Source organism: Rhyacophila brunnea, unplaced genomic scaffold (genome assembly GCF_057557595.1).
Source record: "Rhyacophila brunnea isolate RB1 unplaced genomic scaffold, BYU_Rbru_1.0 scaffold_125, whole genome shotgun sequence".
In the NCBI taxonomy this organism is placed as follows: domain Eukaryota; kingdom Metazoa; phylum Arthropoda; class Insecta; order Trichoptera; family Rhyacophilidae; genus Rhyacophila; species Rhyacophila brunnea.
The window spans coordinates 1017239-1039963 of record NW_028232780.1 but is presented as its reverse complement, the minus strand read 5'-3'; positions in this window follow the sequence as shown (position 1 = coordinate 1039963).

Below are 22725 nucleotides of genomic sequence, written 5' to 3'. Positions count from 1 at the left end.
TCAAAGTTATCGTCAGCAAAAATCAAGCACTACTGTAAAGCCTTCCGAAAGTAAAAATGCTAAGAAAATATTGCAAGAGTAATGAAATAGATACATGAGAAAAGGTTAGTTGAAGTTATTTAAAAATTTAAATCTGCTAAAAAAATTGCCAAAGGATTTGAGACTAAAGCATTTAACACGATCTATGAGGCTTGAACTTATACGAAACCAAAAGCGATCACAGGTCTGGGGTCAAAGAATGCGTGAAATGAAATGCAAGAAAGTTTATTATTCTTTATGCAGAGTAAATCACGAGATTTAATTTAAATAATTAAACAATATAGATTTCGATATTTTTATTAAAATAAATTAATTTATATACGATCCGTTTCAAAATATCTTTTTAAAACGTATAATATACAACAATTTGATCGGATATTTTTTTATAAAACAACATGTTTTAAATAAGATTTATTTCGATATCTTTTACTAAAACAAATGAATTTATATACGATTTATTTCAATATCTTTTTTTAAAACAGTAAAATTTATATACAATTTATTTCGATAGCTTCTATTAAAACAGTATAATTTATATACGATTTATTTGGATTTTTTTAGTAAGCTTTTTTTAAACTAGATTTTAAAATATATGTTTTGATGATTTTTTAGTAAATCCAGGAATTGAATTACAAGTAAGATTCTTTCAATTCTTTTTTAAAAGGTTTCAATAAGCAATTTATAATGATTCATTTTAGGTTTTTGCGGTGAATTTTAAATTTATTGAATTACTTAAAATGGGATTGGTTAAAAATATTTAAGGAATCCCTATACTTATTATAAAACATGTCCCAATTTTTTGTTTAGAAATATTACTATTCTAAATTTGAACCGCCAACAATACAAGAGCAAGATAAAAATTATCACATACGTTATAATTTGAGACGGAGTGGTGTAACAGTATCATAAAAAGTGTTAGTAGAAACTCGAAGTCACAAACTAGAACGAGGCATGTGTACAAACATAGGGATTGAGAAAACCCCTTGGATTAATATATCTCGAAAAGAAGTAAGGCGTTGAAGAGGACTTCGGAAGGGAGAAGATAGCTTAAATTATAAATATGCTGTGCGCACGGGAAATCAAACAAGTTGTGCTCGAGAACAAAAACTAAAACCACAAGAATAAATTTAGCAACATAAATAAATTATATTCTAAATTTGAATTTTTCTGTCACGAAATTATTTATGCAAGGCTCTAGTATCATTTATTACACTATTTTTTATTGTTGAGCTATGTTTCCTTATTTTTTAAATTCCATCTACTGAACTGTAGACAGCCCGTTAGGATATTGCACAACTCATTAATGCATATTTTGGCACCTTTACCGATCTACCTTCGTCAAAAATTCTTCATGTGTAGAACGTTATGGGTTCATGTATCTTGCGAAGCGTATGAGCGTGCATGTAGGCTTCTATTTATCTGATATTTTTATTGAATTTTGTAACCACCATAATACAAGTCATTGCATATAGGATTATTTTTGTTTTACGTTTGTATACTAAACCGATTTCATTCGCCAAGATGTCATACTTCCTATATTTCTCATTATCAACTTATTTTAAGTTGTAAAGCTGGTTAAGCTAGTTTCACATGTCGTAATTATACTTTATTTTGCAAGAAAATATCTGACAAATTTTGTTTGATTAGTATATCAGCTTATATTCTGGTATCTACCCTTATTTTCAGATGTTCATTTTCGGTAATCTCTTGTACTGTGTTGATTCTGATTTTTTTTTGTTATTTTGAATTTACAACGTTTTGATAAGAGGAAATGAAGATTCTTAAGATTTCATTGTACCCTCGCGTATAATCATGCCCTAACATTCTTTTGTATCTCATAGCTAGATGATCGATTGTTTTAATAGCTTCATTACATATGGAAACTTTATCCTCTTACCAAAGAATAACTAGTCTGTATCGAATAAAACAGAATTTACCTTCTTCACTTGATTTAATATTTCCGTAATTTGCCACCTTGACGATCCAATGGCATCAACTATTTATGATTCTTTGCTTCGAAAGGTTTCTCTTTTATTTTACACAATAAACTTTCTTGTTGCTTTTAGTGCCTTGTAGTCGATGATATCGATATTATTTTTATTTTTGTGATAGTCTTTAATTGGTGAGAGATGTGTTTCGTTATCTTATTCCACTTTTAATATTACGGCCCTATTATTGTTTATTAGTATTTTTTATTTAAGAGCTATATTTTTAGTCGCAATTTTAGTTTTCGTTCTCAGGCACAGCTTGCTTGATCCATTGTACGCACAGCGTATTTATACTTTCAGCTATCTTCTCCTCTCCAAAGTCTTCTTCAATACCCCTCCTTCTTTCGAGAATTATTAATTCAAGGGTTTTTCTCAATCCCAAGGTTTGAATATGCCTCAACATGGTTCGTGACATCTAGTTCCTTCAGGTACCTTCTATGATATCGTGTAACCACACCGTGGCATGTTATAACATATGGAATAATCTTTGTCTTGTATTTATATATTAATGATAGTTCTGATGCTAGCAGGTCATATTTTCTCAATTTTATGTTTTAAACTATGTTTATGTTGTCAATACTTGTCACGCCAATTTCGATCAGAGTGATACAGTTCTTCTTTTTGTCATATACAAACTTTTCGGGTCTGTCATTTGACAACTTGATGTCTGTTTTAATTCTTGTATCTACTTTGATCTCTGCGAATTCGTTTTCCACTATTTCTTGTACAGAGTGTCTGCGGATTTTTTTGGTTTTTTTGAAATTGTATTTTCTTGCTAACATAAAGTGAAGACATCTTACAATCTCGTTGTGTTTTCTTGTATAGTCATGACCAAGCATTTTTTTACATCTTCTTGCTAAGTGGTCGACAGTTTTAATTGAGTCGTTACAGTGTTGGCACCTTGATCTTTCTCCAAAAAATACGTTTTATCCTGAATAAAGAAGAATCTCGCTTCTTCTAGTGGTCTGATATTTACATATTGTAGCCACTTTGAGGATCCTAATATTTTAAGCGTTCGATTTTTATGAACATCGAAGAGTTTTTTGTTTTAATTCAAGCAGAAAGATCTATGTCAACGGGGCCATATTTTGTTCTGAGGAATTCATTTATTACATATAGGTGGGTTGTATTTACATTTTCAAATTTCAATATTGCGGCTTTTCTGGGTGATTGTCTTTTTTCTTGGTTTAGAGATTTATATAGTTGGTAGAGTATTCTTTCGGATTTATGCTCAGTATTTTCTAATCCACGTCCTAGTTCATTTCTTTTAAAATATAAGCTTTCTTTATTAGATGGTTGCAAGTGTATACCATTTTCTACTAGTATTCGCCTAATTTCATCGTCTAGCCTTCTAAAGTCTTCTGGTTCTAGCTTTAGTAAACCCACGTAGTAGTTTATCCGTGATATTGCATATACATTTTATGCCTTTTTTATGTTTTTACCATTTAGTTTTGTTTTGCAAATGCTTTTCACTCTTTCTAGAATTTCTTTTGAATTTTATCATCGTTTTGGGTTTAGTTCTCGATTTGGAATCTTCCAGTATCCCGAGGTATTTATATCCATCTTTTCCTTCTATTACTGTGGTAATATCTTTGCAATTTATATTGTTAGTAGCAGATTTGGTCACGTTTATTTCCATCCGATATATAAATATGTAAAATATAATTAAAACAATGATATAAGCGGATCAGACATATAGACACCTTCCCACATCCCATTTGAGAGATGAAGATAGATCAGGATAGGTGTCAAAATATGCATGAGGGAGGTGCATAATATTCCCAATGGACCGACTTCGTCCCAATAGATGAAATTGATAAAAATAAACTTAACATATAAATTAAAATAATTATAGCGCTACGTTTACAAATCTTAATATTTATTAACTTGAAATAAGACCAATGTATGTATTTAGAATATATATTCATAGGAAATAATTCTAATATTACACTATTTTTTGGTTAAAAACTTAATATTAATAATTCTAAACGAATTTATAAAACTTAGTAATAGATAATATGAATCATTTCCAAGAAATAGTATTCAAAAAAACATTCAAATTTAGAAATCTTGAGCACAGAAGATGCATTGAGAAAGACTGTAAACATTATAGACTCGTAACCTGCATACATTAAATTTGTAAAATAAAACAATAAAAAGTTTTGCGCGAAGAATCATGAGAGTCAAAATAAAAATTAGCTCTTAAGAAATAAATAATTCATATAAATAAAATTAAAACGTATGTGCTTTTAAAGTATTAGGTAAGCTTAAAAAAACATTCACAAAAATTATATCCCTTCCAAGGATATCTAGATTATGTTTTCACGGGTATATATGCCACATTTATGGGATAATACATAGTTTTTATCTCAAAATTTTGTTATTGTTAATTATTTCACTACACATATTTAAAACAAAAATAGCTTAATTTGATTGTAATATCTATAACTCTAAAATTCCTGTTTATTCTTTACAGAAACATACCAAAACGTTTTTAGCGGTTTGCGTACTGTCAGATGCATGTATTTGTTCTTTTTTTTACAATTAGACTAGCTAGATAAATCAATATTATATTATATTATATTATTTGTGTAATAAACTATAGTTTTAATATAAAACTTTGAACCATAAAAAAACGCCCCTTAGTGGTACGCAGTAATATTCTTCGCCGTTCACTTTTAACAAAAAAAAGCAAATATATTATAAAATTTGAAACTGTTCTATTCATATTAACCAAAATTTATAAATAATCTGTTATCAAACAATATATTTTCCAAGCTATATCCAAAACATTAAGCTCATGGGTTTTTTTAATTTATTTATATATAAGTCTATTATAGATGGTATTGTATAGTTAATAATTATATATCGATATTAGTATTGATATATTGTGTTATATTTCAGGAAAAGGTTTTAAACTTGACTTGTATACAAACAATAGAGGCTCGTTGATCAGTATAATAGATCTAAATCGACTGTCTAAAAGTTTATGGTGTCAAAATATATATTTTTGGTTATTTTTTTTCGAATATATAAAGAAGTATTTCTACTCAAGATAATATTTTCTTTGCTTCGTAACTTTTATTTTTTTAAATTATATTTTTCTTAAATATTACAATATTATTAATTGCTCTATTATAAGCGTACTAATTATAAAAATATTTAGAGACACACATGAATGTGGCATATAGAAAGCATATAATGTTTTTTTGCTTCTGGTTCGAATGTGCGTCACAAAAATTCTAGAACTTAACAAAATTCCCCATTTAATTAATGAATTTAGCTATTTTCCGATTTATAGCAATTAACTGAACAAATATATCATAATAGCAAATGGAGCGGTCACAAAATATGAAGAGTGATATACAGAAGTCGGTAATGTCAACTAAAGCATAGGCACGAACAATAAGATGAAAAAACATGAACTATTAAGCCAGGAAAAAATGATGTGAAGAATACGAGGTAAAATGATTGCTGCCAAATTTAACTTAAAGAACATCCAGAAGTTCCGCTTGATCAAAATTAATAGCAAAAAATTAAATTAACCCGTAAGAAGCATTAAAATATGAACAGACTGAAATAATTCTTTAGTAAATGTGTTCTATAGAAAAATCTAAAATATTGATTTCATATAATTAAATTGCCTAAAAATGATTTAAAACATAATTAAAACATAATTAAAATACCACATATATAGGCAATATATGTGGTATTCTATAGAGTTGGGAATCGAATACAAAGTGAAGCATACGCTAGAAAAATAGAATCTAAATCAACAGTTTGATTGATGACAATTAAAAAACCTATGCAATAAAGAAGCATGTCGTAATTAACAAAATGCGTAAAATATTACAAAAATAAGTTTTTAGAATAATATAAAACTATGCGCAACCGAGAATAAAAAGCTGGAGGAAATTTTCGACTTCAATAAATAAACAGGACTTTTTTAAGTTTTATTTCTATTTTTTATTCACAGGATCATAGTCAAATTTTTTATGATGAACATGAACGATCCTATAAATAAGTTATTTTAACATAAAGAAATATAAAAAAATAGACTGGACACGATTATCAAATCATTTAAGCTGTTCGAAATAGGCATGTAAAAATTAAAGTCTTTAGATTTCTAAAAATTCAAGTCCAGAAATGTAAAATGTCAAAAAAATCAATATATTCCCAAAAAGACCTACTAAAAAAACATAAATATCATTGATCAAATTAGAAATCATGATTTTATTACGATTATTTTTTGTATCCTGTGTATCAAAAAAGGAATGGTTTAATAATTCGTTTTTTACACAAACGGTCGTAGTCGATAGTTTTATCGAGTATTTGAAATCAACTATACCTCCTTTTGATACAGATGAAAGAGCAAAATTATATACAGAAAGAATTAAATCACTATCGAAGAATCCATTTGCTACACTATCATTTTTGCAAGTAATTTTCAAATTGTGTATTTTTCACAATCCAAGAAATCACTATGAAAAGATTTACAACAGTAAACTGCAAAAATATCACATCAAACTGAAAAATGATTTTATAGATTCAACAAAATTGAAAGCAATAAAAAACCAAAAATATTCAAAGAAAGAAATTGAACGGAAAAGTATGTTTATTCCAATAATATTAGAAAACGATGAATTAGAAGAAATATATAATATTATTGCACATTTCATGCTTTATGTTATAGAAGATGATTATGAACTTATGTTAAATATTTTATGGAGCTCAGAGCCTTCAAGATTTATTCTATGTAAAAAATGTGAAGCTAAAATTAAAGATTTGAATTTGGTTGTTGCTAAGAAAAACCAAAAACAGAAAACAAAATTTAGCGAAGAAACCTTTATTATAGATAATCTTATTGTTTCGAAACTTGAAAATTTCATATTGTTGGAAGTTACAAAAACAGAAGATTACGAATGTTTAAATATCAAACTGCAAACTTTGAAATCATTTATTTATTATTTACATGCAACAATAGTGAGCAATACAACGGATTATTGTCGCAATAAAGGTGCGATTCAAAAGGACATACAATCTCCCATAAGTATACCAGAATTAATGAACTATTTTTTAGAAAAATTCACAGAATATTTATCTGGTATGGAATTATTAAAGTTGCGCTACGAAATTTTCACGAAAGATGGAAATGGGTTGAAAATATTGTTTATTGATGCCACCAGAACCAATGAGATGGATGATGATGCCTTATATTTAAATACGCTACAAATTTTGGATATTTTTGAGAAAAAAAATTGGGGTCAAAACTTAAAAGAAGAATACATTGCAACTATCTATGAGGCGAATCTTAGAATAAAAAAAATAGTCATTGAATCTAATGCGAAAATAAAAGAATTGGATGCCGAATATTTAAATATTGTAATAAATATTCTTTTTGTAATACTTGAAGGGAATAAATCTTGCATTGAAAATATACAAATATTGAATTCTAAAGAGGCACAAGATATACCTGAAAATATTGAATCAAGAAATAAAATTTCAAAAAAAAAGAAACGTAAATCAAGAATTTCTTCATATAGTCAAAGCATTAAGCAAGCTGATAAAAATCAAAAAAACGATGAATGTGTTATAAATGATATGTGCAAAAAAACAGACAAAAAGATGATTGAGGATAAAAATATACAGGAAAAAAGCAAGAATAAGCCTGACGAAGAAGAATCAACAACAAAAAATGCAGTGCAAAAGAAAATCTATAAAGGCACGGAAAAAGAAACTATGCTGACTAAGAAAGAAAATGTGAATTTCAAATCACCACGTGAACAAAAAATAATTAGTCGCTTAAATAAATTAAAAACGTATAAACGAAAAGGGTCTAATCAAAAAAAAAGTACGATTAGCAAACAGATCACATCGTCAACCAAAATAAAAGAAAATAATATAGCCGAAAATGTTAAAAAAAGTGAAAATAATATGATAAATAAAAATGATAATCTTAAAAGAAAGATATTAAACAATCAAAATACCTTAAAAATAGATGTCGTATGTTTACCGAATGAAAAATCTATAGTAGCAAATGTTAGTAAAACAGGTAAAACTAGAGGAAGGTGTATTTCTGAATGTGAAGATTCAGTTAAAATCCACCTTGAAAATAAAAAAGACTATTTAAACTCAGAGATCATTAATATTGCAGCATGTTCAAAAAACTCAATAGACTTTAAAAACTTTGATGAAAATAAACATTCAATAGAAAAGACGGAAATCGCAGAAGATTTGCACCAGATACCATTTAAAAAAGCAGAAACTGAAGTTATATCTTGTGTCATTAAGAAATCTAATATACTAGATGAAGATAAATCATTTGAAAATATCAATATTTGCAGGGCCAATACAAAATTTGAAGAAAAGATCATGATATCACATTTAGATAGCCCATTAGGCAATGAGATAGATCTGCTGAAGAGTGAAGACAAGTGTCAAGAAAAATCATTAAAAAGCATGAAAATTTGTAATGAAAATACATTTAGATCAAAGGAAATTAGGCTTGAACATTATATCCACGAATTAAAATTTATAAACATTGATCTTATTTGTAATATACATAAGAAATTCATTCAGATCCATGTATATGAAGTTTTAACAGATATTTTAGATCAAAACAGCAGTATACCGACTGTTGTTGCTTACTCTTCACCATATTATAATTGCTCTTATAGAATCGACCATCCAATTTATATGATAAATAGGATTGCGAAATCTTCAGACTACTATGGTGATCTTATATTCAGAATAAATTGTCACTGTGGTAAGAAAAAAATGTTCGGAATAAGGTATTCAATTTCGGTGAAATTTACTGTTTATTCTATGAGACTATTAATCATTAAATCCAAAAAGAAAGAATTAGCAAAATCCGTCGATTTCTGTTCCAGTAATTATGAACAAAATATAATATGTGGATTTTACGATGCTGAAGATTATAAAGCCCATCTAAATAAGTATAACGAAAATAAAAATTATGCAATGGTTGGATCGGCAAATGAGACAAATTCTTTCTATTTAGGTGTAGTAATAAATTTGTCGAAAGAAGAAGGCCACACTTCAGACGTCATGATTCGTCATACTCATGTTGTCACCACTAAAACAGGGATTTCCTCTATCTACGTATACAAATAATAAATTTTATTACATACTGTCTTTCATAATACATTGTTTAAAATTGTTTAGATAGTGTAGCATACATTCATGTCTTATAAAAGTAACTTATATTTATTATCAGTAGAAATATTGTGTTAGTACCTTATTAAGAATGCTATAATTATTGGATAGCACATATTAAAAAATTAAACGCTTTCAAAAAATTTACAGCTTACGCTCATAAATTTTTAATTCATGGAACAAAGAAAACTAAGTATGTTTAAAAAAGTATATGTTTGTTTATACATGAGACAAAGTAATATGAATATAAAAAAAATACAATAGAATTATAATAAAATTATGCTATTATAATTTCAGACTGATCATTTCGTATAAACTATTGGAATTTACAGATCAAAAGAAATTCTTTTCGTATGATGTGTTGGCAATAATCTTGACAATTTGCTTGAAATTGTATAATATATATAATCAAGCAAATCTAGACAACACTTATTATTTGTAACCAAAGGTACTTACACAAAAAAATATGAACAACAGTATTTTAAAGACGATTTAGATCCCAATATAAAAAAAATATGAAATCACGATATAAATTGCTAGATTCGTTGTTTTATTAGCGTAATCATAAAATTGCATATGCATAAAATTAAATAATTTAAATTCTTAACGTATATGAATGGAGGAAAGTAAAAATAAGTCGATTCATAATATACAAGATTTTCATAAAATTTATACGAAGATATTTTTCTTTTTCTAATTTTTAAGATATTTAATTTTTATTTTATTTTACCATAGCATTTTTCTAGATAATTTTTATAGCATCATCATAAATTTAATGTATCATTATATAATTACGCGTTTTTTATCTACAAGAGAGGTGCATATTTAATTTTGTAGTAATTTTTTATTTATTTCGATCGAATATTGTTGTGCTAATATGAGCCCGTGTTTTATTGCCGATCTTGAAATAGCTGTAATGTAAGAAAAATAAGCTTGAAATATATTGATATTTATACGAAGATTCAACATGTAATCTAAACCTATATATTTATTGTATTATGTCTATTTTTCAAAAAACAAATTAAAATCATAAAAATATAATTTTAGTATGGTATAAAACAAATTGAAACATACCAAAAAATAAAGTTTATTCCGTTAAGTTATTTTTGTGGTTATCCAACATATTGAGTCTATATCACATAAGCTTCTTTTTTTTTGCAAATTCAAAGCATAACTATTTATACTTAGTAAAGCAATCAAATTTTGTAATCTTACTAAAATATATAATAAAAATCAATTGCAAAATTTTTTATTCAAGATTTAACACACTTTATAAAAACATTTAAATCATGGAAGATGTATGTATCATCAATTTGATATTAAAATACACACAAAATCAAACAAAGAATTAAGAATTGTTGGATTTTCTGTTCTATGATTTTTTTACAAGAAAAAAAAGATTCAAATTTATTGTTTAGCTAGTAAGAAATTTATGATTTCTATAAGCACGAGTTTTTATTCATTGATTCTTAAAAGCCTTCTTTAAATTATTTATTTTTGGATATTGGATTTTAAAGGTTTTTTATTGTATAAATTTTCATATGATAACTAGATAATTTTTAGACTTTTATTTCTATTTAATAATAAGTTTTATCATGATGTGCATTTTTTGATCACGAAAATACATAGGTCAAGTCTTTTAGAAGCCTTTATCTGTATTACATTATATATCCGACTAAATTTTGAGGTTTGGGATTGTCATTTTCTTAATCGATTTATATAATTTTCAATACAGCCTTTATGTTAATTAATAAGAACGGGAAAAGGTGATATCAGAGTAGAACAGAAGCAAAAATTCACAATAAAAAAAGCTGAATAATCATACAAAGAGTCATTTAGAATAGATTTTATACGCTATGATCAATGGTGAATGTCTATTATAGTTATATGAATTATATATTTATGTGTAGAACACAGTTGATTTAATATATTCAATTCTTTGAAAATTGCATTTAATTTATGTGTGATTGCCTTATAGAAAGCATTTTATAGATTTCTGTAAAAAAATTTCACTTCACTCATTTTAAAATTAAATTTGTGGCAAGCTACGAATAAATAAAATCCATATGGCAGAGAGAAAAAAGGTTTCTAACACAAATAGCAATGCAGATCAAAAGCCTCTATTTATATAAAAATTTAAAGGCTATACAAAGTTACAATGAGAGTACAGGATATGATGGTTCAATCATTGCAATATATACAATAAATGTCTTATTGGTTGTCGGGAGTAAAATCCATTAAGGCCGTTACTTTTAACTTTCTAAAATTTATATTTTATACAGTAATTTATATCCATGCTTTGTGATATCGATTTAAAGAAAATACAAAATATATAAAGTGATAATTTATATACATTTTACTTGTTTTTATTGCAATATAGACTCTTTATTTAAAAATCCAATATATTTAGCAGGAAACTTATGGAATTCAAAAATAAGAAAAAATTAACTGATTTAAAAATACTATAGACCAAAAAAAACTAACCAGCACGGCGAAGTAAATAGTATGGATAAAAAAACAAATATATAATTAAAATTGTCATCTGCATACAAAATATTGTAAAATAAAATTCTATAAGTAGTTAATGATGTTTTTTGCGGATTATTGAAATGAATTTTTTTTTTCAATGTGAGGTTATTCTTTAGATCTTAATATTATATTTATTTAAAATTTATGTTTTTATTTTAAATAACAGAATTAATCTTTTTAACCATATTACAATTTTGTAACTTAATTTCCCAATCAATTTGAAATACTTGTTGCATAAAATTTTATGTAAGGAATCCCATAATATCATTATAGTATCGAATTATGCCAGAAATAATAAATTTCGGTGTATATATAGGTGCAACATACGCAGTTCGTTCTATACAATCAGTGCAATAATTTTTTTGTGGGGAAGGAAATTTTAGAAATAATGTTTTCGCGAAAAGAAACACCAATAATGATAATTATTTACTAATAAATCAGTGCAACAAGAATGTCGATTCTTAATTATAATTACAGTTCTAACAATAAAAATAAAAAACTTACTCATTTATTTTAGAATATCGCGTGTATATATTTGTATATAATACCGTCTGTAGAACATGTTTTTTATCTTTAGAATATTATAAACCACAATTAATCTGTTAGGTTTGATAAAAGACAGCATATACATTTATATTGTGAAAAGTTATATTCTTTATCAGACTGATAATTCTGGCAAAATCATGTGTTTCTTTTAATATTTACATATTCAATCTCAAAGATAATTTTAAGGAATTTTATTGCAAAAATATACGTAAAGAGTTTTAACTTCAATAAATAAAAAAAATTATACCTGTAAACCAAAAATATCTTTTTAACATATACAAAATCAAGCAAAATAAAAAGTTATCTTTATTAAATTTACTAAATTTTGTTCGTAATCCTCGAACCAAATATATATTTTTAACATAAATGAATCGTGGTAATTTTTTTATGTGTAAGTACATCTATAAATATCGTTGAAAATACAATTTAACTATGAATATATAACTATAAAATATAGATGATAAAATTTCAATTATGATTTAAAGTAAAAAATAAACATAAAAACTTCGGCTATTGATAAAGTGTTCCACAAAGTGTGAAATAAGGGAAAACAATTTATTCGTTACATACATAATATTTTTTAGGATATTAGGTGAATTTCTGTTATCCTGTGATCAACATCAAATAGACTACAATGTATCAAATATAAATTATAACATTAAAAAATGCCGAAGGCATAATATTGTTATAAAGTTAGAGAATATTTTTTACTGCGCGTAAAAATTATTTAATATAAAAGCATTCCATGAGAAATTTGTAGATGTAATTCAGACTGATTTTATGTGTTTCTCGGCAGATAACATTAATATTTATTTTAAAAAATTACATATAAAGACACGATATTGTTAAATCAAAATAATTATATTTTTTTCATAAAACACACATATATTCATTTTTTAAACATTATAGTAACAAAATATATTGATAATCTTATATGGTTGCTTATATTTTTCTATAAATCAACACATATCTTTATTTTTTGCATTGTTTAAAAAAATATTTGTTCTTCAAAATGATTTTTTATTCATGGGCATGTCTTATTTTCATTCGTGATATTCTTAAAAAAGCAAAAGTTAGCACAAACTTATATAAAACAGGTAATAATAATAGTATTTCTTGTATTCTGATTCTATTAATAGACTTTTTATGCATATTTCTTGCACATTAAAAATAGGAAATAATTTTATAGATAATATGTATTGATTTTATTTGTCTGTGAATGTCTTAAATACCGTTTATTAGAATTTCTATCCATCTGGTTTTCAAATCAATTTTAACGTGAATTTATGGGCATCTTTATAATTTCTGTATCTGTTTTAACCCTATAATATATCACCAAAATGAATTCAATCTAAAATAAAATTTTTCTCTAATTTTATCTCTAACCACATTGCCTAATATCCAAATATATATTTTTTGTCCGATCTTTTTTCCTATTCTAATTTTCTTCAAATTTTATAAAAATAAATTATTTCTTGCACAAAAAAATGGAAGTCTCTTAGATTATTTAAATCATCATCAACCTTGGGAATTTTCAGATTTTAATCATTAAAAATTTGTTCAATCAAAACTTCTGATTGCTCTAAAAAGCAGATTAATATAATTTTTAATAAATGTTTATTTTACTTTGAGCAATATGAAATCGTTCAATAAAAACTTCTGGCTGTTCTAAAAAAGATAAATTAAATTTTATCGATGTTTATTTTTGGGTTGTCTTAATTTTTAGCTATTTCAATTGTTCAAGCAAAACTTGTGATTGCTCTATAGAACAGATTTGACTGACACTTCTTTTCACCTCATCATCTATACAATCTTAATCGATGCATCTTCTTCCCACAAGTGTCTTCCTAAATCCTATTTTTTGTGATTACGCTGCAGCTTGTGTAAACATTCATACCCCTTTATTTTATAAAGACGCTAAGATTAATAACTAGTAATTGAAATGTATATTGAATCATAATTATCCAAATAATAACTTGGTTTAATGATGGGAGCTTAAATGTCAAAGAAAAAGAAAGATAGTTTCATGCTGAATAAAATAATGCTCTTTGGTGAAAAGTCAAAGCTTTAGAACCACGGAGAAACATATAAAACATTGAATTACCCCCAAGAATTGTGTAGTGTAATTATTGATGATTACTTTGCACGGAGACATTTTGAAGTTGCAGGATGTGTACATTTAATGCTAACGAAAAATATAATTTTTAAAAATCAAAGAAGATCAGAAAGCATTGAGTTCAAGAAAACAATCAAAAACGAACTGGAAGAGATAAATTTGATAATAGAGCAAAAACTGATGAAGAATTTACATATTATCGAACAGATCTCTTGTCTACGATAAAAAAAATGTGATCATATTCATAGAAATAGGAATGATAGGTAATTGTAATCTTATTCGTTTTGATATATTATTAGTAAATAATATGATTACTAACAAACTAACTATGCCGTGACTATAAATGCAAAAACAAGAAGTACCACACTTCATAGCTTGGTATTATGCGATTACAAAATACCACAAGTTGTATATTAAGGATTTTAAAATGCAACCGAGGCAGAAGAATGTGGACAAACAATACTATTTAACAAAAAATTTATTATTTTAAGGCTTCATTGATTGAATTGATTCTTGATATATCGAAGAATGGAAGTTTGAAAGAATTATAAAGCAAATTTATTCTATTGAGCAATTTAAGCGGACATGAGCCAATTCAAGTTTCTAAAAATCGAACAACATATAATTTTTTTTTGTGTTTTTTAGATTTTAGATTTAGTGATAAATTCGTATATTTTACATACTTATCTGTCTTCAATATATTATGAGCTTAATAAAAATTTATCGATGTTATCTATGCACATGTAAAACCATTTTAATCATGGTAATGTTCGCTATATGACTTAAAATCGAATTTATAAAAATATATAAGTATGAATAATATCCCCAATCAATTAACATAAAACTATTTAAAAATACAGGATAAGATCTATAAACATGGCAAAGGCATATTCTATTGAATGTCGTATATAATATGAAGATGAATATAAAAAACTGAAATAAGCTTAAATAAAAATTTAAAAATTAGGTATATTAATATTTTCCTGTTCTCTAAAATTCATTTTCACATTGTTATACGCGGCAAATTTTTAAGAGTCTAAGCAATTTTCGTTTGATAAAATACAGATTTTGCAGTGTAAAGGGTGCTAATTACTTGTATTTTTTTTAAAATGCGCGTGAATAAGTGTAACTTAGATTATTTCATAAAATTTAGGAAATGCGAAAATATTTTTTTAAACACTTTTTTTATCATGTGTTTGGAGAAAAAAAAACTTAAAAGAGCAAAAATAGTCTTGTTCGATAAGGCAACAATATAACTACCAATAGTTTGGGTTCTTAAAGAATAGAGAGAGCTGAATTAATAGTTGATAATTTTTTTAAAAAAAATCTTATAATTTGCTAGTTACATATTTATACAGGTATTATTATAGTTGGTGAACCTAATCATATATTTTAATATCTAGTAAGATTATAATTTTATGCATGATGTTTTTAAATTAATAACACATTTTAGAAATATGCATATTTAAAATGTGTCTCGGGAAACATGTCTTTCGAAAAAAAATCTGACATTAAATTTACAATTTTAGAGCTAAAATCAAATTTTTGCATATGATTGAAGGTGGTGCATATTACTTCTGCTCAAAAAAAAAAACAATATTTCATGGATTTCTTGTTGTATATCCTTCGCATTTTTGTATATTTGTTAATAAGTTTAAAAAGATAGTAGGCTTCATATAGAAATCTGGAAAGATCTGTTTTGAAATTAAAAAGTAAGATACCACACTAAACTGTATTTATGTAAATATATGGTAATTGGACATACTTTTAGAAAATTCATCGATTTTAATTTTTTATTGCTATAACTATTGTTGAAAGAGCATTCCGGTATAAAGAAATCCAAAACAATATAAAAAATCTAGAAAAGCATGATGTTCATAAAAAATGAAGTTAGAAACTGTGCCTTATTATTTTTTGTGGAATATTCTTATAAAATTTACTATTTTTTTCTTATACTCATGATAAATACAATCGGGTTATGCATAAAGTTTTATTATTATTGATCTTATACTTATAATTTTATGTTATTTTAAAGGGAAAAATGTAATTTATTGGCTTTTTTTGACTTGTTCGTTTATTTTATTAAAACATGAATCAACGGTTGTACATATCATTATGTTATGTAATTTATAAGTCTTTTGCCTGTTTTTGTATCTATTTTCCTAATTATTTACTGTGTATTTTATTCGCATATATCCAAAAATTACTGTAATTATTCAAGTGAACCATGTGATTGCGAAAAACCTTTCAATTTATAGGTCTTGAAAGGAGAAGAGTTATTGAAGAAGAATTTGGAGAGGATTAATAAACCGAAAGTATATATACGCTGTGCAAGCAGCGAATCAAGCAAGTTGTCCTCGAGAACAAAAACTAAAATTTTAACTATAAAATTAGCCATAAATAAAATTTACGATTATTCAAGCGAATTTACCTGTCAATATTAAGACATAATAAAATAGAATTAATAATATTTAGATAACTATGAGTTAAAAATAGTAGAATGATTTTCTTCGATATTTACTTTAATACTCAATTTTTTTTGTTATAATACATTATTGATCAAGAATTGCACTAAAAGAAGGGTATTAATTTTTCATAATAACATTCAGAAGTCATAAAGACTTTTCATATTCGTTTTTTATATCTAAATATAAATTCAAAATTTATTATTATTATGTCTAAAATTTACAACTACCGTATTCTAAAAAAAATATGAAACTACACTTTTTTGTGATACAAATGATAGTAATTTGAACTAATAAGCAGAGAACTCGCAAAATATTTTTATCTTTTTTTTTATCCACAATTTTTTAGTAAACAATTTATCATGTAGATTTAATATCCCAAATATATCGTATTTTAATATAGTAAAATATATGTCACCTGAAGTGCTTTAATTATGAAATAATAAAAATATGCTTTTAAAATATGCTCTTTACTAAATTAATACTTCAATTTCATTTCATGGGATAAGTGCACTAAAATGTACTTTTTTAGGAACTAGATAGGTAAAATACTTATTGGTACATCATCAATTCTATTTTTTTTACTTGTGCTGGATTTGACTATTAGTGGTAGAAAATCAGCATATTTATGATCGTGATCGTACCATAAGTTTAATTATAGAATTCTACTTATAATTATAATTTGATTGTTTTTTTACTGATAAAAGTCTAATTTCCTGGTACAGATTATAAATTGTTTATTTCTAAAAATAATAATATATCCTTAAAAAAGTTAAAAATCCCAGACGAAGTAGAAGCATACATGCAAGCTCCTACACTCCGCAAGACACTTGAACTCATCTCATTTGAGAGAAGAAAGGCAGTTGATGAAGATAGATCAGAGGAAGGTGTCAAAAGATGCATCAAGGAGTTGTGCAATATTCCCAACACGCTGAACACGTCTAAATGATAAAATCGATAAAAAGAAAATTAACTCATAAATAAATAAAATAATATCCTTAAAAAGCTTATAAGCTTTATCAAGTTAAATAATTGATTTAAGGATACTCCATTTAATTATGGTTGATTTAATTCTTTAAAGCAACTAGAGTAATTTTTTCATGCAAATATAGTTGTATATAAGCAAATCGGATGCAATCGATAATTATGTTTTATTGTTCCGTAGACTCCAGTGTCTTTATAAATTTATTCTAGAATATTTGTACACATTAATTTATAACATAAAAGCCATTCTAGAGTTCAAAAATTTGTCTTAAGCTAAAAACTGTCGTGATAAACATTGTATTTCTTAATTTTTTTTGTAAATTGTGAGTCTGGTCTACAAATAAATCGTTCGATATGTTATTTATGGGAATAAAACAAAATTTCATAATAACAGAATATATCGAATACATTCATTAAGGTAAAAAAGTATATGATAGCAAAATTAGTGACTTTATGAAACTATTTCGGTAAAAGTCTAGCCTATAGTATTGAATTTAATATTAGCTCTTATAATTTTAAGTTCCACATATCTTTATCAATGCAAACAATAAATGAATCTCACTCTATTATTGGAATTCAAATCCGTATTTAGAATCTTCTGGGATTCAGTATTTCATTTCGCCGCAAAAAAAGAAACATTTAACCTATATAAGATGGTTTTTTTATATTTAATTACCCAGAATTTACATTTCTATAAATTATATACATTTTGGCCTATCTTACATTCTCAAGAACAATCAACTATATAAGATCGGCGTTATATATGAAAATTATATAAACAGCATATAGATATATAGATAACATATAAATACACCTCATAATAATAATATAAGTATACCTTATTATAAAGTGTTGTTTTATTGAATTTTGGCCGTTTTTTTTAAAATTAATTCCGAAAAACCTTAATAAGTCCATAGTTAGATCGTTGTGTTTTTATTTCTTAATTTTTTTTAATGATAATTTGCATTATTATGCTCTCTTTGCATATAACTAAATATTTTTTATGGTTTATGTTCGATCTAATACACTATTTTAATATTTTAAAAATGCTTAAAGATATTCCATATGACATTTATAATCTAGATATTGCATATATTATAGCCTATTTTTCTCTTACAAAGAGACTTCTAATCAGATTTTATTTTTTCAGCATGAAAATTTTTTTTATGGTTTTGTAGATTCTTTGAGATGTATGAAACAAATAAAATTTCTGTATAGTAAGATTTTTAGATTTGTAAATGCATTGTTTTATTTTAAACACAACTTTCAAGTCTGTTTTAATCAAAGAAAGCACATTCTTTATGTGATTATATGGGCTAAATTTTTATAAAAATAAATTAAATGCTTTTACATTTTTCTAACAGATAAAATATAAATTATTTCCAATTTATATTTTTTTTTCTTGATTCACACATTCATTAAGTCTTTAAAACGAATATTGTTGAAAATCAATTTCAAACATTTATTCGGTTTATATCCATAAAAGACTTTTTTTTGAATATTTATTGGAAAATGAAATAATTTTAGTGCCAAATTTAATTTTCATATAATACATTGAATTTACTTATGCATTTAAGAAAATTCTAATCCATAAATAATGTTTTTTTATATATATTTTTATGGTTTTGGCATTAATTATCTGCAAATATGTTTTTTTTTGCATAAGATACTTGCTTTGATTATTTTTTTGTTTTCTGTGTAGTTTTCTAAGCCAAAAGGATTTGTATTTATTTTTTCTTGACCGTACTGTCCCTATTATAAAAAACCTTTTTATAATAAAAAAAATAAACTTCAATGATTTTTACATATGTAATATTTAATCTTTTATATATATAGCATCATACTTTTTCAATGGTTTTTTCACAATTTTTCGTAAAAATTTATAAGTATAAGAAATTTTTATGGCATTTTTTTTTTAAAAAATTAAAAATGATGAATTTTTACACCAAGCTGTAATATATACCTTTTAGTTTTATAATTTTAAAGGTAAGAATTTATTTCTTTAAATTTTCAGAACTTATTTAATTTTTAAAAATATTAGGTCTCGATGTATTTATTTTCTTTAATAGTGATATAATGTCACTACTCTCGGCTTAAATTATTTTGCTGTAAATTTAAATTTATTTTAATCTGTAAAATAAAGCATATTACTCTTTATTATTTTATTGCGCTAAAATCATGATTTGAAAACCAACTTAATTGTTAAATTCAAACGACACTTTATTATCTTTGAATATCTAAATACAATTATAGTTTATAAAAAGTGAATCTGTATTTGATGCAATTATTTTTCTTATAATCATCCCTTTTTATACCATTTAAGAGAAATGTTATTCAAATATTTGATTATAAAAGCATCCAAAAGCATTTCACGTTATATATTTACTAAACCCACAAGCATGTATTTTTAAGTTAAAATACAAACGTCCGGATGTCGAGAAACTTTATACGCAATAATTCAAAGATATATCTTATGTTTTACGTTCGCATTGATTCTTTAAAAACAATGTTTTCTTATTAACAGCTGTAGTAAGCATGTGCATATATGTAAAAATTAATATATTATAAACAAAAATTATCCATAGGTTATTATTATCAAAAAATATAAGGATAAAGTGTGCAAAATATAATACTTATAATGTGAACCAAATAACAAAATTTAAATTTTTTTTACAGCCCTGAAATTCAGTCTCATGCTTTTTAACTTATTATAGTCATAATACCTATGAAATGACACTTAATGTCCTTGTCTTTTAATTTATACAATCTTAATATATTAATTGGCGTAATCTAAAAAGATATTGTGCATCAATAGCTTGTCTTTTTCATGATAATTTTTGTTTTTTTAAGTTTTAAAGTGCATTTAGCATGTTTTTTTATAAACTATGTTTTTCTACTTGAGCCATTAGGGTGTAAAGACCGATCAAATCGTAATCATAAGCGTGATAAATCAAATTTCCAAGATTATGAAAGTTAAAAATTTTATGTGTTTTTAAATATTAATATAAATTCTAATAAAACTAAAATCATACCTCTGAAGTTACCTTGTAATTCTTATACCACTTTTTTTTCAAAGCACCTTAATGTTGCATTTACAACTTATACTTTTATAACATCTTTCGATTTATAGGTTTCAGTATAACATTTTAGCTTATTAGTATATTTTATTCTTGTTGTAGTAGAAAGAAGACTTTTTTTTATGATACAATAAAGTTAATATGATGTAACCGCCACTTTATATTTTCTCTATACATTAATATATCATTTTGTTGGGCTTATAAACTGGAAAAATAAATATACTTTTTCTACAACACATCTATTTAACTATTTTGTGGAATTAAAACTTCGCCTATAATTTCCATATTCTAATGTCTCTATAAAATAAATTATTTGAAAGTTAAAACTTAAAATTATCGTATCGTATTCAAATATGAAGTTTTGTACTCTATTTACGGGATGAAGTTTCTGTATTATTATTTTTGATGTTTATTTTTTTATTGATGTTTCCTGTAACAGCATTATAGATCGTGCCATAAATCATTGAATTCTGAATGCTAAAAGTATATATATATATATATACAAGTGTATTTGAATAAAAACTATAAATCAATTTGGCATTTTGTAACAAGAATATGTATATAAGGATCAATGGGATTAGAAATTTTGCATGTACGCATTGTAATCTTTTAGTTTTATGTTGTTTATAGAACCCAGATACAATGTTAATCACTATATGATTGCAGATAAAGAAAATTGACTATTAATTAAATATAGGCTGAAAATTATCTTTGTGCGTTTTTCTGTTACTCTTATCTAATAAAAAAAGCTTAACCAAGTATGAAAACAACATAATTGTGCCTGGATTGAGGCTCATATAATTGAAATTTCTTATATGTCTTTCTCATGCAACACCGAAGATTGCTAAAAACATATAAAATTACCTATATTTCTATGTGATTTCATTATGCTCATTTCAGGCAGCAAAAACAAATGAGCCTTATATAAAAGATGTTGGGAATTTTTATAGAATAAACATTTCCGCATATTTTTATTTTCGATATTTTAACCTTTATAACTAATCCCGAATTTGAGTTTAATAAAAATCACGGTGTTTGCACCATTATTAAATTAATATTCTTAAATTTTATTTTTTTCTAAGCTAAGCTCTAAGAAGAAAAAAATAAAATTCAATGATAAAATTAATACAGTAATATGCGTTAAAATTTTTATCTATCGTTTATTAACACAGCAACCAATATGCGCAAAAGAAAGCTTCATCGGATTATTTAGTGAGAAACATGTAATAACAATGAAGATTGAAGTTTTTAGTATATTATATAATTAACAACATTTATTCATTGTGAGGTTAGAAATATATCAAAAAATCCTGTAACATTATTTGTATTTTTATTTGTAAACGTATTTCATATTAATAAAATTTTCAATTTCAATTATGATGATATCATAAAAACGGAGAATTGTAATTATTCATGCTTATCAAAACACGATGACTAAATTATAGGAATTTAATTTCAGTTCTAAATTTTCAAATGTTTTAATAAACAAAGTGACGTTAGAAATTAATTTTTTCATGAAATACAAAATTTTTTTCTTCTAATCCTTTCTTGAAAATTATTAGCATTTAATTCGATTTTAATATTTAGCAAATAAATCTATGATTTCAACATTTTAGAGCTTTTTATGCAAGTTTTCATATATTCATTTTTTTATTTTAGGACGGTAAAATATATGTTCATTTTTATCTTTGAAGATTTATTTACCACCCAATTTTATATATATAATGAACTAGTTTTATGGGCAAAAAAGTCGAAACATGTCAAATAGAATATTTAATGAGATATTAAGAAAGCTCGACCCATGA